This window comes from Bombus terrestris, chromosome 13, assembly GCF_910591885.1.
Source record: "Bombus terrestris chromosome 13, iyBomTerr1.2, whole genome shotgun sequence".
In the NCBI taxonomy this organism is placed as follows: Eukaryota; Metazoa; Arthropoda; class Insecta; order Hymenoptera; family Apidae; genus Bombus; species Bombus terrestris.
In genome coordinates, this window is record NC_063281.1 from 9,910,436 (window position 1) to 9,929,099 (window position 18,664).

At 44.3% G+C, this 18,664-nt stretch overlaps 1 protein-coding gene across 16 annotated transcripts in view; it reads right to left on the reverse strand.

Moving 5' to 3' along the window:
- Window positions 1–18,664, reverse strand: part of LOC100643013 (transcription factor Sox-2) — a 359,277-nt gene that overhangs the window by 17,700 nt on the left and 322,913 nt on the right. For 3 of the 16 annotated variants that reach the window (XR_007226092.1, XR_007226093.1, XR_002308320.2), the window contains one exon: window positions 2,083–2,209. The exons of 11 other annotated variants lie outside the window; for them this stretch is intronic. The gene's annotated coding sequence lies outside the window, so the exon portion shown is untranslated. Of the gene's footprint in view, window positions 1–2,082; window positions 2,210–18,664 lie in introns of those variants that run through there. 2 more of the 16 variants (XR_007226097.1, XR_007226095.1) reach the window with 2 other exon arrangements.

The window sequence follows — 18,664 nt, forward strand, 5'->3', positions numbered from 1 at the left end:
CGGCGAAGCAGGATCATAGCTTTTTGCCAGCGAAGGAGAAGAAAACGGGCTCTGCAGCTAATTACCTGAAATAACCCATTAGTCCTGTATACACGAGGAATTACGGAGCAAAGAGCGAGACAGGGGGATAGATGTTTCATCTCTGACGAGTCAATCTTTGTCGAGGAACCAGCAGCTCTCGTTCCTTTGCTCGGACCTTGTTGTTTCCATGAATCAGCGAAAATCCGCCACCGAGGAAAATCGGCGTCGCGACCTCAGCTTTCGATCGACGTTACGCGCAAATCGATTACGAGTAATTATTGCGTCGACGTGACTATCTTGAATTAAGCGTTGAGAATTACGAAAGGTTTTATTTGAAATTTCGTCAAATTTTTCCCCGGCGTATCGTAACATATTCGAATATGAATTTGCTGCATCTTAAAGCGTATCGAAGATCGAACTGGTGGCAACTGGGATTCGCAGTTGTAGAGTAGGCAATAAATTCTAGCTGAAGGCGAAAATTTCGAGCGTGTCAGTTTCAGAGGATCGAGGAAACGAGAATTGCTAAGGGGATGAATCGAGAGAAGCAATCATCGGCGATTTCATAGCTGTCGTTTGTACTGGAAGCTCCTGAAGCCCGTTTCAAGGTTCCTGCGGTATCGAACGAAGATCCGTGGAATGACGAGGCGCATTCTCGTCTTACCCTTCCAGCTTTCCCTTTCGAAAAAATTCACGATGACACCTTATCCTATGAGCCGGCCTCTCTGGTCATTCTACCCCGTCTAACGTTTTAATTTTTAATCAAGCCCAAAGGGAAACCGATTCGTTAAAGATCGAATAATTCTACTAATTATAAATCGCTCGAGAATTATCAATTGCAGTAAGTAACGATAAAAATTATTCAATTTTGGACAACGAAGAAACGAAGCGTCGTTTAAGTCGAAACGAAACGGAAGGTGTCCTATTCCCAATTTAACTTCGAATATTTCTCTCTACCGGTAATTCTTCTTAATTTACATTCTTTGCTAATTAAATTCTCCGATTTTGGATCGGTGAATCGATCGACCCTGCGTCTAGCTAAGCCGAACGGCACGAACTCGTCGTATAAGTCGAAACTGGGCCAAAACACTCAATCGGCGACTTTAATCCGACTTGGAGAATCCGGCCACGGCGTTAGAGAGTCCGCTGGTGAGATGTTCGATTGCACGAAGATATTCAGGTAACGTGGATGTGTCACGGTGATCTCGATTGAGGCGTTCCAATTGCCACCTTGAATCAATTAATTCCCGTGTAATTGCCTTCTCGGTTGGACCGACCCGATGTCCATCGTTTCTCAGGCTGAAGAAACGTGTCCTGCAGGCAACTCTTTTCACCAGACTTGGTAATTTTGATTAATCTCGACGATCTACTTGCGTAACGTTATATCAACGATTTATCGATGACCGATATTAGCGTTATCAATTTTATTATTAAGCTTCGTTAACGTTAAACATAAAAGTATCTACGTATGACACGTGATCTTATGAATTGTTCCTTACTTCGTTGTTCCTTAAATCGTTCTTTACAATTATTTATACATCTCTCACGTTTATTGCCCCTTTTGTATAGTAACACGTAATGAGTGCTACTTTTCAATTCCATCGATACGAATTTTTCCTTCAACAGCGACTCTAGTAACGTAATGATAATAATATGAGCTGTACTTCGATCGAATTTAAAAAGGATAGGTTGAACATAATTTTTTAAGTAGAATATACGATCTCATTTATACTAGAATCGTATATTCCGATAAATCTAATGACGTAAGAATAATTACTCATATCAAAAGAATGATTTTTTCTTATTGATAGTAAGAGTAACGATACTTTAATCCCTACGATTACCAGAAAAAAGTGATCCAATGATGATAACGATACGATGCTTTTATCGATCACCGTCGATTATCGCTATGGTAATCGCTGCATGGAAGCATCGCGAAGACAAACCGATTCGAGAATCAGTCACGCGGAACAAGCTTGCCTATGCAATTAACGAGGAAAATGTGATGACAGGATGCGCATAAATCCGCGGCTTATCTAATCTCGTGATGAAGAAAGAACTCACCGTCAGGCGCGAAACAATCAAGGAGCTTGATCCTTCGGTGCTGAAGAGGTTCGAGTTCGCCGTGCCGAAGGACGCTCACGTTGGCCAGGATTCTTGTACGCGCACGTTGCTCGTCGCGTTCCAATCCCTGAAACACACACCACGAACACGTCTGAGCGATCAGTCGAATCCTTGCGGATAATCAGCGTGATCGAGAGACTGTTATCTGGTGATAATTAGTGATATCACGTCTGGATTCGATATGATATATTTAACAGCGTACTCGCTTCCCTTGCACGATTGCATATATGTATATACATATTTTTTGTCTGATTCGAGAAAGCGATAAATAAAAGTCAAAGGAGGAGGACAGCGCGTAGAGAGCTCAAGGACAATTGTCAAAGGGAAGTTTGAAGGTTCGAAATTTCTTGCGAGCGGGATCAAGCACGCGTTCGAGGTCCTTGTTATAGATCTTCGTCGAGGTGTGAAAATGACGGATGGCCGTAACGAGACGAGAGAGCCAAGGCAGAAACTCCTTTTCTCCTCGCCTCCTTTCATTTACTCCCCGCACACGGACGTCACGCGAGAAGAAGTAATGAGCCAGCTTCGTTACTTAACGCCACGCAAGTCGTTTCACGCCCACGCGAGAAACAACTTCGAGGGGCCCAGATTGATTCGAGAATGACAGTTACGTCGTCACGTCGTCCCTGCTTTATTAACCACGAAATCATTCGCTATCTCGTGCAGGCTGAATCATTACGGTCCATCTTTCTTTGTATCTCAAAGCATCTCCGATTGATATTAATAAATTTATGTAAAAGGAAGGTGCGTACGACGAATGTGCTTGCCGAGGAAAATCGTCGTTTGAACTTAAAAATCGGTGTAGATCGCGTAGCTCCAACGAGTTAATTAGATAGAAACTGTTTTTGTCGTTAACATTACGAACATAAAATTTTCTCTCATCTTCGCTGTCCGAGCGTTGCACCATCAGCCTACCGCTACTTTCTGCCACTGCAAAAATTATTTAAATGGAGGAAAAACGGAAAGGCTCTATGTTTTAATTAGTGACGACTTTTTTTTGAAAACGACATAAAGAATCTTCCAAAGTAATCGTAGAAAACAAACATTATTACGAACGAGACGTTTCTGTTTTATTACTCGTGAAATAGTTCGCTATCTCGTATCGGCTGGTTCATTATGGTCCAGCTTTCTTTATAATTCAAAGCGAGTACGACTTAAATAAATTTCTTCAAAAGGAAACACATCGCATCCCGAAGAAGACCAAAAAACGAATTGTATTATACATTGTGAGAGACAAGCGTGACTTCATCCTGGTTAGTTACGTTTCTGCGATCTAAAGAATATTTCTCTTTGAAAGGTAATTTTACCGCAGAAGCTAAGTACGATTCAGAGCTGCTTAATTTTCTGACGAGTAACGTCTCGTTATTTGACATCTCTCGCACCGACACATATTAGAAAGATGCTTGATGAACCAATCGGAGTTACGTTCCCTGTCGAATTTCAGCACCGATGCTCGCCTCTGGAGAAACATGACAGCCGCGTCGTCGATGTGACAGCGAGTAACGATCCAGCTTCGTTAACATCTCTGGCACATCATTCTTCTTGATACATTTCGAGAACATCGAGAGGGATTCGCGGCCAGAACAGCGGCTGCCAAAGGATCGGTAAATCCGAGGGAACACTTAACGTTCATCGATATTTCTATGCGAACGTTTCCACACGAGATTCATCAAACTATTACGAATACGATCGACAAGTAGAACAAAGACGATAACAGAAGAGGAAATAAAGATGGAGCTGAGAAATTGTACGATATTCGGCGAAAATATGTCGATGATCCTTGTGCCATCTTTGTTTTCCCTCGTTCAATCGATCAGAGTAAGATACTTAATCTTAATAAAATTTCATAACGGCCTACATAACTTGACCTGAAAGATAAAAGAAAATGGAAAATTTCAAGCATATCAACGTATCTTGAAAAATGAAAGAGATATTTCAACTAAGAAGCACAGCTGAGCCGAGCATCGACTTATTCGTGTAAACGAGGTTCTAAATTCTTCAGATTTAGGAGCAGCTTCAAAAATCTATCGGCGAACCGTGAACACGATCCACGAAGAGCAGAAGAAGTCACGAGACGAGAAAAAGTAGAGCAGAGAAAAACGAGGCAAGAGCGAGAAAGGGAGAGGCAGAAGGGAAAAAGGGAGCAAATAAACGCGAGAGACGAGACGGCTGAGCAGTCTGAGAAGATGGGAGAGAAAAGGAGAGCAGAAGAGAGGAGGATGCGCCTTTATCAGCCAGCCCAAAGACCAACCAGACTGGGGCCAGGCTAACCAACCAGAGGCATCCTTCAGCTACGGATGCTCAGCTGGTACGAGCAGCGCGCACCGTAGACGCCGACGCTGTCGACGCCGACGGCTAATGAGCAGAACCTCAATGATACCCGACAAATGAAAAATCAGCTTCCCCTAATTACGGGATCCTTAGCAACGTTGCATCTTGATGACGTCTGCCGCGCCGTTTTCGGCTTAACCCACGATCTTATTCGTTTTTCCTCGTCTTTGATTCGCGGCCGCGTTAATTAGAGCCGACCGAACTTCGCGTTCCTGGTTGCCGCACGGTTTTTCGAATCCACCTCGTCACAATGATAGATGCGCGTGCAGCATGATCGCGCACGTCTTTATCTTCCATCCAAAAATTTGGAGGCAATAGGATTTTCGAAAATCGAAATTCGCGAGTTTGAGAAATTTTATTACAAGCGTCGTTTTAGCTTTCTCTCGCCACGTATATTTCGACACGTTAGGATCTTCGAAGGATCAGGAATTTTAATATTTCCTTGGATCATTTCAATTCTTCTCTGTCAATTTGGTGGTAATAGCATCTTCAAAGTACTAGAAATTACAACTGTCGGATATCTTATTATCTGTTCATTGTTTGACTCATTTAAATTCTTCTTTATCAATCATTCGGCGATGATAGGATTTTCAAGAATTAGGAATTGCGATTATGGCAAATTTTGTTGGATTATTTAAGATCCTTTTTGCCACAAATTTGCAGATATTAGGACGACCTCGTATTTTTTAAATATCGATATGAAATCAGTGGAAAAAAGCAAATTCTCTTTTCGGAGACGGCGACTTTTTGGTGGGCAACCGACTGGGCCATGAATCCCATTAGCTTTCGATTTATACGGCGACACGGGATTGCGTCCAGTTGGGTGGGACTGACCGATGTAAAAAAACGCGGGGGTGTCTACCCTCCTCCGACGACCACAACAGTCCGGTCCATTGTTCGAAAAAAATTAACTCTGGACTTTTATTTACTACCCTGCCGGCCGGCGCTCGAGCTCGCGCTTCTGACCCTGACGAGACGACTACCGATCGATCGCGAAATTTACATTTCCCCTCGTGAACGAAATGGAGGGCACTATAGTTTTATCTTCGAATAAGAATTCTATACAACTGTGATTATTTGAAAAATTACGCACAAAATTAGAATAATCGCGGTATCCGCGTCCAAAGTTATGACTAATATTTTCTTTGCCATAGCTAAACAAATGTAAACGTGTATTAGATCGAGCTTCCGAATAACGAAACATAGGTAAATTAGATCGGTAGAAATTACAACAGCAAAAATTTTCGTCCATTTAATGTACGAAGATCAGATGAGAAAAATATTACTACGCAAGTTACGCGAATAACTTATTAATTAAGTTAACTAAACACATAAATGTTATATATTTTTCAATGTTCAAAGAGAGCACGAGAAACGGATATTTAACCCGCAAATCAAATACGAAGATAGTTTCGACGTGAAATTAATAGAACATATCGAGTTTGAAAATTGCTGCTCTTCAATGGGAAGGAAATACGACTTGTCGTGTTTTTCACCTGTGGCCTTCGGATTATTTTCAACTGAATGTCGTTCTACTTCCTAGTAGAATTATAAAAACGAAACAAGATAGTGCATGTAGAAAAATATCGCGACATTCTTCCACAAAAGTTTCCAACCATATCTGAGTTAAGCAAAAATTTGCCTTCTCGGCAATTAATTTCGTTGTTGGAAACGGAGGATCATGGAGGACCGGAGTTTCCTTCGTGCTATTCCTCGTGCACCACTTCTCTGACGCTTTTCAACCGACTCCTCCCCTGGATAGGCCGAGAGAGAGTTTGTGAACGGGACAGGTTCATGGGAGAAAGAGAGGGAGAAAGGAACGTCCGCGGAACGATGGTCCGCGCCGCTAGTTTTTATGAATTCCGGTGCGACGGAACTTCCGGCTAGCGACCTCATCTCCAAACCACCCAACCTACCAGTCACGTTTTTACTCCGTTTTCCCCGGCCAGACCTCCGTCGATTCTCGATCGGCCGTGACATCGTCGAGCTACATTAATAACTGACCACGTTACTCGTCGCCGCGTTTTTATCGCCATCGATCCATCATTTCTCCTCTATTTTCTGCTAATCCTACTTCTCGTCTCCCGATACTTTTTGCCCACCTAGTCAGCGTCGATCGTCTCGTTATACTCGTCCGCTGTGTTTCCGCCTACCCCTCTACTTCTTCTCATTTCATTCTTCTCCCCTCACACCCTTTTCAAATTCATTTTATTACCCTCTAATTTGTCGAGTCGTGGTCTTCGTGTAATCGATGCGATTCTACAGACACGCTCGAATATTTGTGACGATTTCGTCGATCTTCGTGCAACCATATCGATGCCAATCGTTGTCGCGAATGCAAGCGAGATCGTAAAGGCAATTAACCGAAGGCTATATAACATAAACGAACATTGTTCGTGTTTGTCTTTTCCATGGAAATCGATACAATACCGCGATGTGTTTGATCTCTGTCCAACGTATAAGTATTTCAACTTTTCTCGACGAAATATCCATCGTATTACGCAATTTACCGCAAGTGTATGCGTAACTATATCGTAAAAGAACAGGAATAAATCACGAAATCGTTGGACCATCGCGAAGACTGTTTTGCAGAATCGTTCAATCTTCGTCCGACAATAAGCGAACACATAGATCGTTTTTCGTAGTGGCAAAAAATAATGTTAAGAAACACACGGAAGAAGGAGTAAAAGAACATCAATTAGCATAAAAACCAACGGTGAATTTTTATTTGCGTCCGTGTCGAACGCAATATAATTTTCTAACTACCTCAAAAATACCCCAAATTGCTCCCTCGTGCAGCGTAAGCTCTACATTGGGAAACTTTGTTCTACAATAGATACTTAGCATCGTTAGATCTATCCTCGGACACGATCCTCGAGAACATCTCAAATTACTCGTTTCAGTCCGGGAAACCCGTAAGTTTTAACAACTGACCATCTGCAATAAGAAGTGGAAGATAGGAAACTGTTCGACTGGATCTTGCAAGAGAGCCGTGAGATGGAGGACACGCGCGAACGTGGGGCGTGCCAACAGCACCCTAGCCGCATCTCGCGTGCAGACCGGCTCGTTCGACAGTCATTACGACGCGATTCGCGAGCAATTAAAGCGAAGTGGCCGGGGCAAACATCGATCAGGAAGAGTGCGCGAGGGGAATCGGTGTACACATCGGGGCTCTTGGCTACCGCGAATAGAAGGCAAACACCGACACTCAAATATTTGCAGGAGCGTGCAAACGGGTCCCGGTATTGTTTCACGGCGCTACTATGTGTAAATTTAATCTTCCGAAGAACTTCGAAAATAAGCGCACGGTCGCTCGCCTGCACGTGCTCAGAGGGGCTGTGAACATGTTTCGAAATGATTTACGGTCTCGTGTCTCCATTTTCTGCTCGCGTTTTAATGAACTTGGTCGAGGGCCTACGCGAAAAATCTTGCTTATTAGTAGACCGGTCAAGTCGACAGGTTTTCCTACAGAGTAGTTCGCGTTTGGAGTTAATTTCGTTTTAATCGACGATACGATCATTTGCCTGAGAAATATATGTAAATATGTATGATGCATGGGAAAATTTGCTCGATCACGGGCACACGGTTTCTATCTGGTCGCTTCTGTTTATTTGTATAGAAAATTCAATGTACTGGTGAAACAATCCCTCGTTTGGATAACTCCAAGAACCGATAAACTCATTAAATACCAGCTACTCGATCGTGAATACGTTTCTGAAGCGGGTCAAACGAATTTACAGCGCTTTCTTCGTCCAGTCTGGGATCCACTTGCTAAAGTATCGTCTAACCGGAAAGGCCAAAGGAATCGATAAGAACTGGTTTGAGTGGATGACGATGGATGACATCAGAAGCGCCGGTCTCGGCGTTAACTGGTCCTAAAGCATCGGCCAAACAGATCGGCCAAAGAGTGACACCGCGGTGTTAACTGGCCCGTGGTTTCTCCGCGCTCGTCTCGAGCCCAGAGATCGAGGATACCCTTTCGATGACCCCGAATCAGAAGAAGAAGAAGATAACCGGTGCCGGTGTCCAGGTGTCTCGTGATCGGCCGACAAAGGGCCCTGTGGCAAGAGCTACGGTTCGAAGAGAGTAACGCATCGAAACTGGTCGAAGAGACGTGTCGGCAGAGTCATCCTACCACGTTCTGAAGGGACGCGAGGGAGAAGAAGAACTTTGGTCCTTTTCGACTTGGCGTTCACGGAGAAGGGAGAAGATGAAGATGTCACCTTGGTGAGCCGCGGTGGTGACCTCTGGGCCGAGTCAGCGAATTCCTCTCCGGTTGATCCACGATGACGACTTTATCCCTTTGACACCCTCCTGGCTGACGGGGTTCATGAATGATCGATCGTACGCTTGAATAGTGTTTGTCTATGCGGACGCGTTCCCCGTGCAGTCCGATACGTCGTCGTGATTAGCGGCTACGTCCGAGGCAATTAATCCTCCAACAACTATGTAGAATAGGGTTTGCCGGAGATTCCTCCCTTCTAATTGCTTCGCAATTATTTTTTTAGAAATTCGAAATACACGGAAAGGCGAAGATTATACGGATCGAGGCTATGGTTACAGTCGATGCGTGTTCTATCGAACAGGAATATGTTGCAGCAATCAAATACGTGTACCGTCGATAGTAAGAGTTGGCACACCTGCTAGTTTCGTACGAAACGTAGCAACTGATGTAAATTATTGAGCAACCGATTATTCGCTTGATTCTATATTCACGAAGGGTTGCAATATCAAGAGTGTAACAAAATGCTCGCTATTTTATTAACGGCTTTTGGATGTTTCACTTTGATCCTCTTTAGTACGCAGCAGTATTTGTTCGATAGAAATTCGCGATATAAGTAGAAACTATTCGGGCAACGTAATAGAAACAGATCGATCAAAGATCGCGTAATCTTGAACGAGTAAACTAATCGACCGGACGTTAAACTAGTGAACTGTGTCTATGCGGATTCTTCGAGGCAGGTACACGTGGCAACGTGAGAAAAATCTATTCGGTGGTGGCAAGAGGCATCGTGAAGCAACGAAGGAATGCCATCATCGGGCCACGGTCCACCTAGGAACGTAGCTAATGGGCCCACTTAACGTCTCAAGCATCTCACGAAGACGCGCAGCATCTCCTGGTCCATCTCCGGGCTGTTCTCCGCGCGGCGTGCCACGTTAATAATCGCCAATATTTATTCCGGATTGGTCACGGCTCGGTCCAGAGAGCGATGAGGAGCTAGCTGAAGAATGAGACGACGCCGAGATCGGACCTCGCCACATTGTAACGCCGGAGATTAATATGTACCGTTCACTTTCGTTTCAACCCTGTTGCAGCCACGCCACGCTTCGAACGTCCCCGGATTTCTCCAGCGGGTTTCTTTTCAACGACGAAAACAACGTCCTGGTTTTCTCTCCGTCGTTGGTTTTAGATTGATCCGTCCGATCGTTTCGCGGATTATTGAATCATCTTTGATTACTTTTTAAAGAGTCTTTCTTTCAGACATACACGGTGTCTCCTTCTGTTTCTCAAATCGATAGTCGTCGATATTTAGAGACTGCAGATTTCGAAGATTCGAGCTCGATAATTTTTTAGCATCCGAAGTATTTCTCCGAAATATTCACGGGGTCTTTTTCTTTTTCAAATGTCGAGCGATATCAGCTAGAATTCGAGCCTTCTTAAAGAAAGTAGCTCTTTCCTAATTTGAAGGATCTTCGTTAGATTAAAATAATTTATTAGAAGAGTTAACTAGCTGATGGGCAAAAAGAAACGCTTGTACCGTTTGACTGCAGCATGCGAGGGATAATCTCGGTGTGAAGGGACCGAAAGGACGATAAAGTTATTAAGGGAATTAGCTTAAAGGCGATTACCAACTGTCGACAGGTTGACCTAGCGCCTAACGGGCGCTCGATCCACGGCCAACGCTTAATGATTTGTCTCTCGAGCTAATGAGTGTCGGGTCTTAACGCCAGATTAGTGACCTAATCCTTCTGATGAGCGATTCGCGTGTTCGCCACGCGGTGCGACTTAATGTTCGCGTATCTAGCCGCATAATAGACACGTCCACCGCGGCCATTATGACGACAGGTGCCGCTCAACGGTAAACAAATAATGTAATTACGACGCCATTGAAATTGTCCCGTATCTTTCAGCCCATTTAACAGATTGCTCCGTTAAGATTTTCAATTGAAAATTCGAATAAAAAGGTTGCGTAAAAAAATGCCGTGCGTTGGTGTTCCGCGACGTTCCGCCGAATTCGAGACGAGCCGCTAAAATAGCGCGCGTTAAAAACGCGCAGAATAATTTTGAGAGGACGAACGTCGAACGTCGAACGCGAACACGCTCGTGTCTATTTTCGTAAGAATTTTTCAAATATTCATCGAATATCCGAATCGTTCCCATTCGTTTCTGCAGCATGACGAATAAATCAGGCAACTGCGAAAAAGCACGGCGCGTCCAGTCGGTTAATTTCTTCCGAGTTACAGTTTCCAGGATGAAAGGGCGAGCGTGGAATGGGCGGAGGTGATACGGTGTGTCGCTTATATGGGACGCCATGTCCTGCGGACGCACAAAGGGTGAGGATGAATCGCCTCCGGAGAGCCGCAGGACAAATGGGGACATTAAGTCGCTTTTGCGACCTGGTACCAGAGCTACCGGAGTTCTATGCACTACTCCCTCCAACCTTTTCCTTCCCGTCCACGTGTCCGCGATTCCTGGATATATTTTCTTCGTCCTACTATGTAAATCGCCCCGACGATCCCGTTTCTTGCAAAGATTTCGACGCCTATCTCCGATCGCCTAATTCATTCCTCTTTCTACTAGTTTCTCAAACTATCGTAAAGTATTGAGGAGAAGTTGTCGTTCGTTAAATAAACTAGGAACTGTCCTGTAACTTTGGAAGAAGGTTGAAAATAATATTCTCCATTCGCGTTTCTAACAATATCTCGAAATACCTCCGAGTATTATGACAATCAAATATTATTAATCGATTTAGAAAGTAAGCTAACTTTGGTAGAAGATCGAGAATACGTTCAGCAATATTTAACTTGTATTTATTGGAAGAGAAAGGAAGGTACAGGTTCCATACTCAAGTGTGCGAAAGTATATCGCTGCGAATATTAGCCGATTATGAATTTACAATACGTTGCAAAAAGTAATTTAGTTTCGATCGGTTTTTATCTGGCTTTTGTTGGCCTAAATCGTTGCAGCATTTGATAAAAGATAGAGCTTTAGATTGTAACGAGAGAAGCGAGTATTTTCCACCAAAATAATCATTATTCCGATATCAATCATGAGAGGATGTAAAGAAGCGTCGACAACAAGCAAGAAGAGGATTCCGCGCAATGTTTCATCAGCGCTGCGTGCTTTTCTGTTCGCGACTGATTTATATCGAAATGGAAGGTGCGCGTGTCCGTGGCTACGCCGGACGTTACAGTGGCTATCCGATTGCTATCGAGTTCCGGCGGAAAGGAGGAAGCGTCGCGACGAGCTACCCGCTCGTTCTCTCTGATCTATCTTTCCTGCTGGAAACTCAGCGACGACATTATCCGTCCGCAAGGTATCGTTATCGATTCAAAGTCGACGCTGCGAATCCTGCGACCGAATTATTGCACGCTCGTGTGCTCGCTCTGAAGCGCTTCCATAGCGTAGCGAGTGTTTTTCACAATCTCATCGAGCAAAAATTATTTAATAAACCGGACAGGAATTATTTTTTTTATCTTTATACGTGGTAGATCTTTGTGTGGGGGAAATTTGACAGAAGAGAAGCCAAATTAATAAGAAATAACGCAAAGAATTCGCCGAATGGCCCAAGCTATTTCCTTCGGATGCCAAGGTTTCCATGAATCGTCCGAATATTCGTGAAGGAAAAAATTCCAGGACACCCGGTGGATAGTAGCACAGTGCCGTAGGATGGTTTTCTCGGGGGTAGGAGCGAGGACCTGTCACATTACGGAGTGGAATTTATGTCCGATGCCCAGCGGCGTGACAAGTTGCCGCTGATGAACGGCCCCACCGCGAACTCTTGGCCCTCCTTGAGGATACGAACGGAGAAGGTGGAGAAGGATGAGACCGAAGAGTCCTTCTACTTCTCTCGCTCGTCCTTGGCCTTCCCTTCAAATTTCCTGGAACTTTTCCTCCGGCTTTAATCGTCGCTTCCTTTCACTCCAATTTCTTCGTCCATGACCTATCGCTGATCGTCAGTGAACAAAATCTCTCCAATAATTTCATCGCGGGCTCTCGATTCTCCTTAGCAGCTCGCGATCATAATCTTAGACAGGGCTGTCGTTAATAAACGACGCTACGAAGACTTTGCGAAACACGGACATCGTCGACGAGGAACGTTAAAATTTTGATCGAACTCCAACCCCGAATTCGACTGCATCTGAAAATGGTACATAAACGTCCGTGTACGAGCCTGTCGGTGGCAAACTTGATCCGTAGAACAGAATTCTACCGTAATTGTTATTAAGATTTTGTGGGCGAGGAGAGAGTAGCGACACGATTTTCTGCGAAGCTCGCGATGACGTGGGTGGTGGTGGGTAGGGAAGAACAGCAAACGGAGGGGACAAACAGGACGGGAGGTCCCTGTGGCCGCGGGCTTTTAAAAAAGTCCCATATGATTTTAACGCCCCACGCAAGAAGTCGTTCCCCGTGCTAACGCCGACCGTGCACGGCCTGCCGGTGATAAACACGCCAAGTTACGATTTCTCGGAGCTGGGGGACCTGTGTGGGTCCCCGTGCGTGTCTCGCGAGCATCGAATATCGCGTATCGCGCCTGGAGAAAGCGACGAAATCCGATGGAAACCGATCCAATTCCTACGTCCATCCGATCGTCCATTTTCTTCTCTTTAGTAGCCGTTCGATGGTCGAAAATGTTACACGGATACATACATATATTTGCGTATGGACAATAACAGCAATACGATGATCTGAAAATACAATGCGTCGCAACACGATACAATGCCTACCGTTTCACTTGACTGTTCGTTTGCCACTAGCATTTTACTTATTCTACTTGCTACTGTCGAGCTGCTGATGGAAAATTCCATCGTAACAAAAAGCGTTGTTGTTTTTCAAGAATGTCAAGATTTCTCGAAGCTTGCCACGAAACACGGTGAACGACTCTGAAGCATTTAAAGCGTTCATTAAACTTGACGTAAGCATGAAAATCGTTCCGGCAATAGGACACTTGAAACATCTGTTACGCATGCTAGTCGCATGTGCCGAAATTTCTGTGTGACATACAGGGACCAGAGTACCCAGGTGGTTCGCAGACTTTCCATCTTGCGCACTGACAAAAAACGCACGTGCGTTATCTCTATGTAATGCTCGTAACATACAGTTTTCGATGCTTGCCACGACATCATGAAGAATGTCCAAACATGATCTTGAGGATAAAATCTGGTAAAAATGTCATTTACTTAAGGGGAAGTAGTCCTAAAGACTTTAGAATTACTTGAACAGTTACGACCTCTTCCGTCTTTTACATCTGTTCCATCGAAGTATGTCGTGTTTCTGCAGTTCTTGATCGTCGAATTAAGGCCACGTGCGCAGATTTTACTACTTTAACTGCAGTACGTCGTATACACGGCGAGTTATATTTGCTTATTCGAAGTACTCCGCGTAAACACTCTTCCTAATATTCCAAAAAGGAAGAAACGACATCTCGACGTACGCTCAAAGTATTCAGGAAATCAAGGTTCGAGCAAATTACGAAAAACCATTACATTTGAGGTAGAATTTTTGTCTTTTATGGCGGTAAAACCAACTATCCCTTAGGGGTTCTGTTAATCTTAGCAGGTACGGGCTTTGCGACCCCAGCGCCCCGAGCAAATAGAGCCGACTATTTGTAAAATCGCAGTCCTAAAGCGTAATCTGCCTAAAGTCTTCGCCCCTCGACTTTACCAAAAGGATGGTAACGGCATTTGACAGTTTTGAGCGAAACCACAACGCGATAGTCAGAAGCTTAGCGTAAAATCTTATTTTAATGTTCAAAGAAAGCAAAGAAAAAAATAAGAAGAAGAAAGAACACGTCGATCTATACTGTAACCAATCGAAAACCATGACACTCCGAGTGTAGTTTTTACGTCTGTAAATTAGGAGGCAAATAGTAACCCAAGCAAAGTTTTACATTGAATGAGCCACGAGCCAGGAACGTAAAGCAAATTTGTCGACGGTCGGCTTGCGGATATCCCCTTACGAATAGCTTCCAGGAAGCTGTCGTTTCTCGAAACGTCACCGTTTGGTTCGTTCTGCGTCGCGCGACCATCGCACGTGCGCAATATCTCGATCCTACGTGTAACTACACGTGCACAAAACGTTGTTGTGTTCTGCATCCTCGAGTTGCAGGTCGTTGCTAGACGCCGCAGTGCGCACCATTTTGCATTCCGGAAGCCTTCTCATCTTTCCAAAGCAAATGTTTAACCTCGATACTGTCACGAAATAAGATTGAGCACGGCGACTCACGTGTCGCGATATTGTTAAAAAATGGCGATACGAACACGGAGGATATTTCCGATTTTTTCTTTTTCTACATATCTCCGGATGGTTGCAACGAACGAAGCGTTCTATTCAATTGAGTTTGAACGCACGTTCGTACGATGTGCGAGGAAGAATAGTTGGGCGCGACGCGTGAAAGAGAAATCTAGTTGAAACACTTGTTACCAGAACTCATTTCGCGTGATTGATGTCGCAAATGGGTTCCGATAGCTCGGTTTTGCCGCGATTTCGATCGGCAAACAGCTGCTCTTGAACGCGGCGAATTATTCTCCCGTTTCCGGAGCTTGCTTGCTCGACCAGCGCGGAATGTCTGCGCAAACAAAGATCGCGTATGATAGAAATATTCTATCGCTTCTCTGGTGTAAATTGCGCGTCGCGTGACGAATAGATCAAAATAAGAAGCTACGTATTACAAGCTAGACCCGTACGTTCAATTTTCAAATACGAAACGATAAAAAGAATATAGGGGAAAAAAGAGAGAGAAGGAAAAAGTCAAGAGAACGATATGATCATAGCGAGGTAGGATGGAGGGTGGTGGCTATCGAACAAAGCTCGCCACTAAAAGAGCAAACGGAAGCGGTGAAATGGTTTTTTTCACGGTTCTAGTGACGCGCGTGATTTTTACGACGATGAAAGTTACGAGCGTGGAAGAATCGAACGACAAGCGTGAAAACGTACTCGATAACAAGGCATCGGACACGATAACCGGCCAGCGTAGCCTGTAAACCAGCCAGTGGCCAGATACGGACGAGCGTAAACTTTCCGATGTCCATCCAGTCCGATCTGGCCGATTTCACAAGGCAGATAACGTGTTCACGTCGTCTGAGAGGACGATACCGGATGGAGCTGGCCCGCGAACACGATGCTTGGCTTTCAGAGAGCAACCGAGGAGCCAGATGAGGACACTTTCCGTGCTGGTGAATTGTTCACCGTCCAGCGGTACAGTCTATCTGATTCGTCCCGATACAATGGTCCGCGTAAAATTAGGTAGACCGTCTCTTTCCCTTCTCTTTGTCCCGTTCCCTGCCCTTCCTTCTCACTTTCTCTGTCTTCGTTGTGATTCGTGCCTCTCTCTGTCCCTCCGTGTACATCGCCACTCCGAATATCGATCGCCGGAAGTTAGCCACCGCTAGCCTCTGGATAGTTGCTGGACCCATATTCGGCCGACATCGTCCACCAGAGTTTCGATTATCGTCGTCGTGGAATTTTCGAGAGAAACGTGCATAGGGATCGTCCAGTTTGATAATTTGTTACGATTCGGCTGCTATCCAGATTAATTTCGTAAATTCTCCAAGAATGAGAGAACGATAACATAGTTCGAGAATTTAGTATCTGCATTGTTTAGTATCTGTTTTGCTGGTTTTCTGATTTTACTGTAAGTTTGTGATTCGACAGAAGGATTGCATTAAGATCAAGTCTTTTAAACGTCACTGATAAATTGAAGATCAACGATACTTTAATATCTTCGATATCGCGATGCTACGACGAGCAACGATATTTAGAAAATTTTGAAGATAAACAGGAATCGAGACCTATTATATTCTTTCCTTGTAGTCGTCCCTTTCTGCCTAAATTATATAGGATAAACTGACGCGATATAGTCGGTCGTACGAGTTGTCAGATTGCAGAAGTAACGCGAGAGAATGTCTATAGCCAGAAAATCGTCCAGACAAATACGAAACATCCTGGGAATTGTGGCGTATCAACTGCGAGAGATACGATGGACGCTCGCAGGGAATAGGAAAAGTTACGTCAGTTTCAGGACGAGATACGAGCACCAGTTGCCGACTGGTTTATACATGCGATCGGAATCGGGCAGACTCGTTATCGGTGGCGGTTTGCGTTTTTCCCTGGGACTTCTGTTTTCCGCTTGAATACGATATCGACGTCCGTCGTGAATCGCCGTCGAAACAACGAGTTTGAACAAAACTGTCTTAACAAATTATCGTCCGCCAATTCCAATTACACACACGCGCACGCATAAATTAAAAGAACGTTTGTTCGTAATTCAAACGAATTGACGAGCAGTAATGGTTAGCCAACTGAATTCGGGGATGCACGCTAAATTATAATTCTATAACTCAGCAACAGGCCAAAAGGAATGGCCGCCTATAGAATTCTCGACCATTTAGATCTCGAAAGCGTGCGTCGAACGCGAGATTCGCGAAAGGCCGGAAATGCAAATGTACCGTCGTAAATTCCTGTGCTCGGGATGCAACCAGTCCCCGTTCTTGCACAAGCCTAGCTAGGCGGGGGAAGTGTAAAGGAAAGTTCGAAAATTTATGTTCAGCAAGGGCGCTGTTAGAGGTGCAGGATCGAGCGTTGCTGTCGCGATTTCAAGGGTTCCCTGTTTGTACCACTTTATTCAAAATAATTTCATCCTCTCGTTAACCGAATCATTGTCTTTGGAAGCTTTCATGGCCAGCTAAGTATCGCTAGCAGATAGTACACCCATCGACTCTCAATCGATTTTGTCAGCCTCGGATGGCTGAAAAAGACCGTCCAGCGTCTTGAACAAAACCAATTGAGACCCGTTTGCCCATCAGTTTTTCTCTCCTTTTCTCGTCGCAGAAAAATTAAAAAAAATTTACTTAAAAAAAATTAAGAAAAATTTACTAAATGTCTAGGTGGACAATTTGTAAAGTACAAATCAAATAATAATAAAAAAAAATAACTGATGTTTATTTGGGAAAATTTTACTAGCCCCCATAAAAACAGTTCTCCAACCTTAAAAAGTCTACGCTGATTTTTAACGACCCGACTAATTGGCCATTTGTTTCCCAGGCTTCCCGTTGCCTAACACTATGTAGATTCGTTCTGGTATTAGCATAATACCCTTCGTGGTAACTGTACTTCTCTTCTCCTACCTGCTAGAATTGTTGTACTCTATATAAAATAGTACGTTTTATGAAAGGAACTTGGTCGATGTGACTTTTGACTGTAACGTTGGTAGTAGTACTTTTGGTAATTTTATTTTTACACTGCCTGTGCGAGAGTTCAATCGTTTCGAAGAAATTCACTAGTGAAACTTTACCTTGACGTAAATGACCTGACGGTGAAGAATAAAAGTTGATACTTTAGACTTCCGTTCGACCAACACGAGCAAAAGTCTCCGATCCAACGTAATTAGAAGATTTAACCGAATGAAAAATTGGCATGTTCCAAAAATAAGTTCACGGGATCATGAGAATTTCTGCTGGTGAAAAAATGGCGACAAAATTCCATACAAAAGTGAGGGCGGAAGGACGATCTTTCGCACAGAATTAATGGCAATTAGTCAGACCCGTACAGCTGGTAGGCGTGGCATGCCCTGTCGACACGCTTGAGTCTAGAACGAGAAAACAACGTGGAATGGTATATAGTACGCGAGATTCGAACAGGGACAGAAAGTCGACAGTTAGAAAGTCGAAAGGAAACGAAAGGTTTTGGAAGGGATGGAGAAGACGAAGGAGTCGTTGCCGATTACCTGCTCGTTCCTCTGGGTGTTCTTGCCACGATGGTCATAAACCAAACATCGAGGGTGGACACTTTTATGGTCGGTAGCTTTGTCTAGCTACGACCTGGCTACGTTATGGTCGCAGTATCCTTGCAATACAGCCCTTTACAAGGGTAAGAAACAAGCCGGAATGGGACAACGCGCACCGCAGGACAGCCGGAACATTGCCAAGGTTACTGCTGGGCGCTAGGGGAATGGATGGGACGCAAGAAGGA